Consider the following 11,253-nt stretch of genomic DNA (forward strand, 5'->3'; position numbering starts at 1 on the left):
ATAAATATGCTCGTCCTTAGATTAATGCTTATAGAGCCCACTCTCTTTGAATAAACGCATAGTATTGTGATTTCTGTGTTGATTTCACATTTTCTAATATGAGTTCTAGGTTTTCCAAAATAGGGCGCCATCTACCAAAGAAAGCCAGAGATTTGGTATAGTCTTCCACCGCCGCTAATTTTTCTGAAATTTTATCCATAAGGAAGTGATCCCATATTTTCGAATACCAAAGTTTTATCGGAATTTGTTTGCTGTTTTTCCATGTTTGCGCTATTGTTGAGTGAGCCGAAGCTAACAATATTGTAATCAGTTCTTTTGAGTGTGTTGGAATAGAAAAATCTTTCCAATAGTTTAATAGTATAATCTCTGGTTTTCTCGGGATGCGATGAGTGGTTAATTTCTCAATATGATACAAAACTTTGTTCCAAAATACTTTAACCTTAAAACAGTCCCACCAACAATGATAATAGGCACCTATTTTGCCACATTCTCTCCAGCAGAGTGGTGAACATGTTTTGTTAATCTTGTGTAGCTTTACTGGTGTGAGGTACCACCTTGTTATTAATTTGAAATTTTGTTGCTGGATATTTATAGCTTTTGACTTTGATGCGTATGAAGTCCATATGTTTTCCCAAAAGGGTTCAGGTAGTTCTACAGCTAAATCTTTTTCTCATGCTTTAACATAAGATGGTAATACTGTAGGTCCTGGGTCTATCATTAGTTTATAGATTTTAGAAAGTATGCCTTTTCCCTTATTGGTAGGTGTAAGTAGTAATTTTTCAAAATTTGTATAGGGTCTACGGCAAGCTTCTTTTATCTCTGCAGTATTAAAGAAGTGCATAATCTGCATATATTCAAACCATGGGAGTTTTGTTTGTGCCAAAGAATCTAATTTTGCTTTTTCTTTTAGATGTTGCTTGTAAACAAGGTCGTGTAATGTGGTAATGTTTGCTGCTTTCCACAATCGGTAGGTATTGGGGTGTAGTTATCTTTTCTAATGTGTAATATTCCCACACTTTTACATACCATTGGTGTAATGTTAAAGAAGTGGAACTTTTCCAATTACTTGTTATGACTGATTTGGCTGCCATCAGTAAAGTAGAAAGAAGTTCCTTGCGGATGTTCGGGATATTGATCCCCTGCAGGGCTTTTTTTCTGGGGGAAGTCACTGGAATAGAGCTGGAACCTCTTGGACAAAATTATTTTTTTTAATGTTTAAAAATTCATGAGTTTTCAGTATACAGAATTTCAGTATACAGATGTGGCACATCACCTGTTCTCCAAGAGGTCTAGAAGATGATGGACAATGGCTCTGCAAGCTCTCTAGAAAGTTATTTGAGTACTCTTGGGTGCGTACCATCTGGCCAGGGGGATTTGTACACATCCAGTGCAGCCTGGTTCCTCTCAACAGCCTCTCTGTCCATGTCAACCAGCAACCCAGATGCTGTACCTTGCCTACAACCGTCTATAGATGGGTCTATTCTCTTCTTTAGGGGAAAAAATGAAATAAAATAGGTATTAAGCCTTTCTGCTTTCTCTCAGTCCTCTGTCAGAATTTATCCATTTCCACCCAACACTGGGCCTATCACCTTGTGTTTGCTCCTCACACATCTGAACCAGCTTTTCTTGTTATAGCAAAGCCTCCCTGGCCAGCCTCAGCTGACTTAGAGCTTTGGCCTCTCTGATGGCTGACCAACAGTGCCTGGCTACCCCCAGATACTCTTCTTTAGAAGTATACTCTCCCCTCAATTTTTTTTAAGATTTCATTTTTCTTCCTTAGCTCATCATGTAGTTTTGTTTATCCACACTGGCTTCTTGGGTCCCCTACCATGTTTCTGTCATGCTGGAAATTGTGTAATTCCCCAATAAGCATTATTTTTGTCTTCTGGATGTTCAGCTGTAATCCTCCTTTGGTGTTTTCTGCTTTAATCATCATCAGTACTGTAGTCATTTCAAGTCTTCACTCTTTTCTGCCAGTACTGTGGTGTCATCTTCATATCTCAAATTGTTAGTGTTTTAGTCCCAATACATAACAGTTAATGTTCCACCAATTTTCACTCCACCTTCATCTAAATCCAATCTATGTTTCCTCACGATACATTATGCATATAAACTGAAGAGACAGGGCAGTAAAATACATCCTCACCTGACACCTTTGCCAATTGGAAACTGTTCTGTTTCTCCACATTCCCTAACAATAGCCTCTTGTCCAGAGTACAGGTTGCATATCAAAACAACGGTTGTTTTAAACCAACCATAGTTTTTCGTGATCTTCACAGTCATCTGTTTTGTATAGTTCTTCAGTATATTGTTCCATCCTTTCTTTTTTTGTCCTGTTCAGTTACTGTATTTCTGAATGGATCTTTCAGCATGCCTCACCATCCTTTAAATTGCTCTTTGATTTCTTTGATCTTGTGGAACAGATCTCTTGTCTTTCTTTCTTTGTTGTTCTCTTCTATTACTTTACACTGGTTATTATAATAGTTCTCTTCGTCTCTACATGCAAGTTGCTGGAATGCTGCATTTAGGCTTCTGATTCTATTTCTGTCATATTTTAATTTTTGCTTTTCACCTATTTGTAGCAATTTTAAATGTTTCATCAGTCAGACGTTGAGGATTTTAATTCCTTTTTGCTACAGGAATATTGTTTGCATATTCTTCCTTGATATCTCTGGTTTCAACCCATATTTCCGGTTCACATTCACTTGACCTTAGTAATGTAAATTTATTCTTTACGTGGTCTTTAAAATCTTCAGGAAGGGGGGGGCGGAGCGACGTGAGCAATGGCGAACGCGTCTTAGAACTGCTCCTCTAGCCTCCTCTCCTCATACCGGATTAAAATAGCTCACACGAGAAAAAAAGTGAAAAAAAGAGATGGGAAAGCAGACTAAAACAAAGCCAACCCGGAAATCATCTCACTGTTCTGTTTCTCCACATTCCCTAACAATAGCCTCTTGTCCAGAGTACAGGTTGCATATCAAAACAACGGTTGTTTTAAACCAACCATAGTTTTTCGTGATCTTCACAGTCATCACAGTCAAAATAGCTCTGATGCCTTGAACCCGCTAAATAAAAAGGACTTACAAGAACTAAAGGAAGATCTTTTAAAATCTCTGACTTCAATAGTCACTGACCTGATGAAACCTATACAAACACACCTATCGGAGCTAACTACAGACTTGCAAGATAGCTGAATACAACGGCTGAAGCTGTATTAAACCTGCAAGAAGCAGTGAAAGCCTTGAGAGCTTCAGAAAAATTAACAACTATCAGACTGACAACACTGGAAAATCGCTGGCGGCAATACAACCTGAAATTTCGAGGGATAGAGGAAGGCGAAGAAGAAGGAACAAACCTTCCAAGCTTCATATCAACATGGCTTTCCTCAGCCCTGGACTTGGAAGAAGATGTAGCGCCAGTTATTACAAAAGCATACAGATTAGGTCCATTGGCATCAGCTAGAAAAGGACGACCTCGGGACATCATGGCTCAATTCTTGCACCCAAGATGATGAGATAAAATATTAAAGGAGGCCAGAATCCACGGCTCTTTGAGATACAAAGGAAAAAAGGTACAAGTTCTTCCAGATTTATCCGCAGAAACTCTGGAAAAACGGAGAAACCTCAAAGTCGTCGCATCTACACTTTTTGCTGCAAAGATTCGATTTAGATGGAGTGCATCATCTCAGATACAAGTATACCGAAATGGCACTTTATACCAAGCGTCTGATGAGACAACAGGAAAAGAATTGCTGACTGAACTGGGTCTAAAATGGCCGACAGCAGAAGATGACGCACCAAAAACCTGAACTTACATTGTGAAGTGATAAGTATATGATTCAAAGTTCACTATTAGATAAATGTTCATTTCTTACATTGATAATATTTTGAACATTAATGACAGAAGTTTATCTTAGCTGAAATTAAAGCATATGTTATTTTTTAATACGCAAAAAGTTATAAAGATATTGTTTAAAGCTGAAGTTAAAGCTATATTCCTGAGTTTAAGATGAAGATAAAGGTATTGTTTAAAGCTGAAGTTAAAGCTATATCCCTGAGTTAATATGAAAAACGTTAAAATTGAAGCATAGTTATATTAATATTAGATAAAGAAGAGTTTTTATTTTATAATGTTACAGTTATTATTGTAAAAACTGAACTATTTTGTCCATAAAAGAAACTACCAAAGTTAATAATGTTATAAAGGAATGTTTTGTATTTCATGTTAACATTGATTAAAGGATCAAGCCTTATACAGTTAGGAATAACTGAAGGAAAGCTTTTTAATTTTATTTTAATAATTAGTTAATTTAAGGATGCTGAATTTAAGCATAATATGTTTACTTATGTGGGAAATGATAATGATTTCATTTAAGAATGCTGAAGTTAAGCCTAATATGTTTGCTTATGTGGGAAATGACAAGGATCACTGCATATTATTGAGCATTGTTTTTTTTAAAATTTTATATTTGTTTCTTATAAATAAGTTTAATATTGAGATATATGTTAAGAAATTTAATAAGGCTGATGGTAAAGCTTATTTTATTTGAATTTAATATTGAGAATCCTTGTAACTTTTATTTTATTCTGTATTGTAACTGCCAAAGAACTTATTTTATAAAAAAATTAATAATGCTGAATGTGAAGCCTATTCTTAATTGATATTATTAATGTTGGAAACTTAATATGTGCAGACGCTTTTAAATTAATTTACTCAACTCTTATTGAAGGATTATATTAAGCTAAAGAAGAAGGGGAAAAAATCAAAAATCAAATATAACTTTATAATTGATTAGAAAAGAGAAACAACCAAATTAAAAAGATCTAATAGCTTATAAGTAAAAGTATGTGTGAGAAAAAGAAAAAACTTTTTTTGATATATAATAATTCATTTTGATATCTAAAGAAGTCAACTAAGCAAAGGTATGAGGAGGGGGAGCGAGGGGGCGATATATAGTTTATTTAAAGAACAACACCACATAGCCCTCATTTTTCCCTTTTCTTTTCTCCCTTCCCTTTTCCCTCTTTTCTTCTTATTTTATTTTTAGGTTGATTTTATATTGAATTTTATTTAATTTTCCGGACAGGGAGACATATTAAGTCACCCTACTCTCCTTTTAGGAGCCTCTGGAAATTTGACTCTAGGAAGATCTAGGATTGTTATAGTTCATAGTTAGTTGTATTTAAAGGATAAGGAAGCAAGCATATAACACAAACAGAATAAAAGTAACTACAATGTCTCAAGGTTATAAATTCATTACTTGGAACTGAAGAGGATTAAATAATCCTATTAAGATCAGGAGGACTACAAACCTAATGAATAAAGAAAGACCAGATATTCTTTGCCTACAAGAAACCCATCAAAAGGTTACTAGACCTCATTTATTAAAAACAAGATGGTTTGAACAAAGCTACCAAGCTCCAGGAACATCAAATGCTAGAGGAGTAGCAATTTTAATTTCTAGAAACATTCCATTTTTAGGTCAACATACTGAAATAGATAAAAAAGGAAGATATGTATTTGTTAAGGGCATGCTAAATGATTTCCCCTTAACCATAGCATCAATTTATGTACCTAATACGGAACAACATAGTTATATTAAAGATGTATTACAGAAACTACAAAATTTTGCCACAGGAAATATATTAATAGGTACTGACTTAAATATGGTTATTAACCCTAATTTAGATAAAACATATTAAAAAAGCGTACATAGAGAAAAAGTCTCTAAAAACACTTTATTGGAACACACATTGCAATTATATAATTTACATGATGCATGGAGGCATTTTAATAAAAATAACAGAGAATACACCTTTTATTCAACAGTTCATGAAACATACTCCAGAATCGATTTTATTTTAGCGTCCAGTGCGATGTTAAATCAATTCACATTGATAGAAATAGGACCAAGATTGATATCAGACCATGCATGGGTAATGGGGTACTTTTCAAACATAGAAAAAGACGGAAAAGGACCATCATGGTCTTTAAACAGACTCCTATTGCAACAAACAACAATGTGTGAGCAAATGCAATTAGATATTCAAGAATATTTTCAATTTAATTCGCAATGTGAAGCCTCTCAAGAAAATATTTGGGAAGCATTTAAAATAGTAATGCGGGGAAAATTATTATCAATTTCATCTTCGTTTACTAAACAACGCAAAAAACTATTAAATGATATACAAGAAAGAATTAAACAATTAGAAAAAAGGCATATGACCTATGGAGGGAAAAAAACATATAAAAAATTATTAGCAGAGCGAAAAAAGCTAGATTTAATGGAAACATCCACAATACAAAGGAATTTGTTATATTTAAAACAAAAATACGTAACAAAGACATCAAAATCTATTTGACTGCGGCATACATTAGTTTGCTCGGGAGACTGGCAACCCTCGAGGGAGGAGACAGCTCCTCCATTCCTTCCCCCCCCCAGAAATTGGGCGGGTGATTTGGCTCCTGCATAAATCAGTTTGCTCTGGAGCCATCTTTCCTGAGCGAAGACAAAAACGTGTCAGCCAGAGGCTAAAAAACTGTGAGCTACCTCGCACTGACTCAGCTTAGAGGGAACACTGGACGTGACCACTTTGGGGATTTTGAGAGGGGGTGGCGGTGAACACCACCCTAAAATGGGTCCCACAGGAGGCGGAGCCAAACTTGAAATGGCTGCCTCAGGAGGCGGAGGCCAACGGAATACTTCCCTCTTCACACCTCCTGGGAAGAAGGAAACCCTGCAGGGGGACTGGAACCACACGTTGGAGTGGGAGAGTCAGTGTGGTGTAGTTGCTGAAGTGTTGGTCTAGGATCAGGGAAACTCAGGTTCGAATCCACAGTCTGCTCTGGAATCTTGCTGGGTGACCTTGGGCCAGTCACACGTTCTCAGCCTGACCTACCTCACAGGGTTGTTGTGAGGATAAAACGGAGGAGAGGAGAATGGTCTAAGCCACTTTGGGTCCCCGCTGTGGAGGAAGGCGGGATATAAATAAAATAAATAAGGAAAGCCCAGTTGCCTACCAGGACCCCTCGTCCTCCAGTGGGAAACTCTTTACACATGAACCTCTTTACTGGGAGCGGTGGCGCAAGCAATAAAACGCTTGCTGCTGTAACGACGACGACGACGAACAGCCACTATGGCTGTTCGAGACCCACCGCGGCCGGGGTGAGCTCCCGGCCCTAGTCCCAGCTCCTGTCTACCCAGCAGTTCGAAAGCATTAGATTGCAAGTAGATAAAATGGGTACCTGCCCTAGGTGGCAGGGGGCACCCTCTCCTCGTGGAGTAGGCAGCGGGAGAAATGGCGGCGTCAGCGGAGCGGCTGAATGGCGGCGAACGACTCAGACGACCAGCGAGCACAGCATCGAGCGGCAGAAGAGGCGGATCCATGAGAGGCGCGATGACGTGGTCGGCGCGGCGGAGCCGATTGGACATCGCTGAGAGCTGCAGCCGACACGACGGCGCATCAGGATGGCCTGCTGAAGGAAGCCGCCGACAGGGAGACCTGCTCCAGGGCACCGGAGAAGTCGACACGCAAGACCGCTGGAAGAAGCCAAACAAGATCGACTGGCCCTGCTGCCTGGGTGCTGGTAGGAAGCCCCGCCCCCTACGTACTATGTGGCCTTAGGTAGGTTAAAACTGAATTTGGAACCCCTATGTAAACCGCTCAGAGACCCTTCGGGGTTAGGAGCGGTATATAAATCAAATGTAATGTAATAACATGAAGCTGCCTTCTACGGAATCGGACCCTCGGTCCATCAAGGTCAGGATTGTCCACTCAGACTGGCAGCGGCTCTCCGGGGTCTCCGGCTGAAGTCTTTTCTCTCACCTATCGCCTGATATTCCTGTCCAGCGCGAGCTGTGCTAAGCCAATGCTCTCTGGGCGTGAGTCAACGGCACGACTACTGAGGACAGCTTAAATCATCTTTATTCAACTCCACGCGCATCCAGAACATCAGTTACTCACAATCGGGCTGATATATCTGGGTGGAAGTTACATCTTGGGATCGAAGTCAAATTCTGTCGCCGTGGTGAGAGAAGAGATGGGCTTCCCCTCTCCTTTGCAGTAAGGGTTGATGGACAAAGGAACGTACAAGAACAATAAAACTCCTGTCTTATATTATAGCCACACTGTTACAACACCAAAATGTTGGAAGGGATGTGATGATATTGGATCATTTAAACACTGCTGGTGGTCTTGCCCTAAGGTTCAAGACTTTTGGATTTCAGTATTGGAGATAATAGGGAAAATAGTGGGTCATGAAATTCCAAATAGTCCAGAGTCCATACTCTTAAATTATTGGGAAAACTCTACGATGACTAAATTGAACAAAGAAATTGCGGCACTGCTTATATTGGCTGCTAAAACTGCACTAGCCCAATATTGGAACAAACCAGTAATACCAACACTAAAACAATGGTTCAATAAAGTGTGGGATGTGATAGTTCAAGATAAAATAGCGATACAACTTGAACTGGCAGAAAACCCTACAAAAAACTTAAATTTTATGGAAAAATGGTTTACCTTTTTTAGTTATATAGAATCGGAACCAAATGAAGTTATTAAGAAACCACCAAGGTACGAAGATTTTGCATTTTATTAAATATCGAACAGCAGTTGAATGTTATAGACTATTAAGTAGATAGTTGTATGCTTGCTCCAAGGTTTAGTTTGATTGTTAATGTTTAAAATGAATTGTTTAAAACCTTGTTCACATTTATATGCTTGTATTCGAAAAGTTGTTTGTTTGTTTGAAAAAAGTTGTTATTTAATAAAAAGAAAGTTACAAAAAAAATCTTCAGGAATGTTTAGATTGTATTTTTGCATTATGAATGTTTTGGTGTTTTTCTTCAGCTTTATTCTAATTTTAGATATTAACAGTTTGTAGCCTGTACCAAAATCACCTCCTGGTTATTCTTGCAATACAGATTTTCTTATCAGATAACATACAGAGTTTGGTACAACACATTTTTGCAGTAGTGCCTCTGTTTTTCTGGTCCTTGTCTTTGTTTCTCTTCATTGTTTCTTGTTCTCAGAGGAGTTTTGACTGGTAGGCCACTGGAAACACAGAACTATAAGAACAGCTTCCATTGTAAAGGTGTGTTTGATGGCCATCAGAATAGAAGATATGTAGGAGGAGTCATCCTCACAATAGATCTCTTTCCCCTGAAGGGTGCAAATCCAGAAGACTAAAGTATCCAACACAAGGCCAGTTGGTTGCTCTTGCTGGACAGTACAGAGGTGAGAGGAAATCCATCCTTCAAACTGAGAGTAGGTTTGTCTTGGTCTTGCTGAAGTAGAGGCTGGAGACCAATAGATGGGGATGGGGTAAGAAAGTCATTGCTGGAGGCCAAACTCCTGTACCAAGATGAGAAGGTCTTGGGTATCAGCCACTCCACAGAGATCACTCTGGCCCAACATGGACAGGACAATCCGGAAGGCGCTCCAGGTATCTTGGGACAGGGTGTCCTGCAGCCCTTGTGCTCCCCGGCTCTTCTGCTGCATGTTCAAAGTTTCCAGAAACTGCTCCAGGGCCTTGCTGTGGAGACAGGAAAGTAAAGTGGTTGATGGGGATGGGATCCAAGACTGGGAGAGGCAGCAATACAGACTGCCTCTTAAGGAAGGCAGGTTTAAAAGGAAGATTTGAGGGATATTGACTCGCATCACTGGCCATATGGAGGCATGACATTTTTAGACTTGGAGACGTGCCACTGGGCAGTCAAAAAGAGTCACAACATCATGGTTGCAGTGTGCCAGCCCATGACAGGTTTCTCATGCTCCTGTTTTGATGCTAAGGTATGGGAAGGTCTCTTTTCTCATCAGATAACATACCTCAGATCAGAAGCAAGGAATTAGCTGTGCTGGGGGCTCTCTTCAAGTCACCCCTCTCCTTTTATGGCCAGGTCACAAGACGAGTGCAGTTTTGCCACCTGATTGATGGTCCCCTTCAACTGATGTGACTGCAGTCTCATTTCTATAAGGGTTCATAGCCCCTGGCACACAAGCAGGGATATGTGTCTCTCTAGGCAGACACATTGCATGTCAGGTCTTTTGTAGATCTTGCTTTCAGCATGAAAAGTGTGGTAGCCAAAGCTGTATGCCCTGGACCAGCAAGGAAGGTCAGTGTCCACAAACCTGCTGCCACAGGGTTCTTGAAGCTCCCAGGCAGGAGGGGGAGATGAGCTGAAGAAGGAGGGACCCAAGGAGGGCTTCATAGAAGTGGAGCATGCTGGGTTGGAAAATGCACTAGACACTAACTTATTATTATTATTTTATTGGTTTTTTCTTACTAGACACTAACTTGTAGAAGCCTGCAAAACATGTGCAAGGCAGCCAGATTCTTGGAGAGAAAAAAGCTTGCTAATGGGAGTTTTTATATTAATTGGATCATTATGATCAGACGGGGAGTTTCCCGCCAGAGAGAAAAGCTACCAGGGCTTCCATTTAAAGAGGCCCCAACCCCCTTCCAAGCATCCCTCATGTGGCCCATGGTCAGAGTTGGTAGCCTTCACAGGGCGCCAGAGGCCGTCCACTTGCCCTCTTGACCCATTCCCTCCCAAGTCCCTAGGTGTCGGGAGGGGAGCATGTAGGGAGCCACTTCCCTTTCCTCACTGACTTTCATGGGGTCAGGAATCTGCTGCGCGGCATCCTCAAAAGTGCCTGGCATGGGGAAAGTCTCCTTGCTCCAAGCATTTCACTCCTTCTTCCAAAGTCTACAGATGGTCCCAGACGAAGTTGTCCTCTTCAAACTGATATCCCTATCAGGGAAGGCAAGCAACAATTTGGGTTTAATTTTTCTAAATGCATCTCATTGTTATCACTCTTGTGCTCTGAGACCTCAGAAAGACAGGCAAGGGGTGATCCATTTCATCCTCTCAACAGCTTTGAGATTCCTTACATTTGTGGACGCACGGACACACACACACACACACTGTGTCCATCTGGCCACCTGTGTTCTGACTCACAAAAGGTGATGCCTCCATCTTTAAGGCGCCAGGAGGCTGTTTGTGGAGCATCAGATGCACAGAGCGGTTTGTAAAACAGGCCAGGCTGAGAAAGGCTTGGCCAAGGCCTTCCAAAGCATCGGGCAAGAAAGAAGGGCAAAAGGAGTTCCCTTTGAACAGCATTCTTTGTAGACCCCCCCTATGCTGAAGTCTGCCAACTAGTGATCGTGGGGGATCAAGGAAGGCAGAAGAGGATCTGTATGGTCAGTGGGGGAAATGGTACCCTATATTGGCAGAAAAACCTCCAAAGC

Source organism: Gekko japonicus, unplaced genomic scaffold (assembly GCF_001447785.1).
Source record: "Gekko japonicus isolate JY-2015 unplaced genomic scaffold, Gekko_japonicus_V1.1 scaffold4293, whole genome shotgun sequence".
Taxonomy (NCBI): domain Eukaryota; kingdom Metazoa; phylum Chordata; class Lepidosauria; order Squamata; family Gekkonidae; genus Gekko; species Gekko japonicus.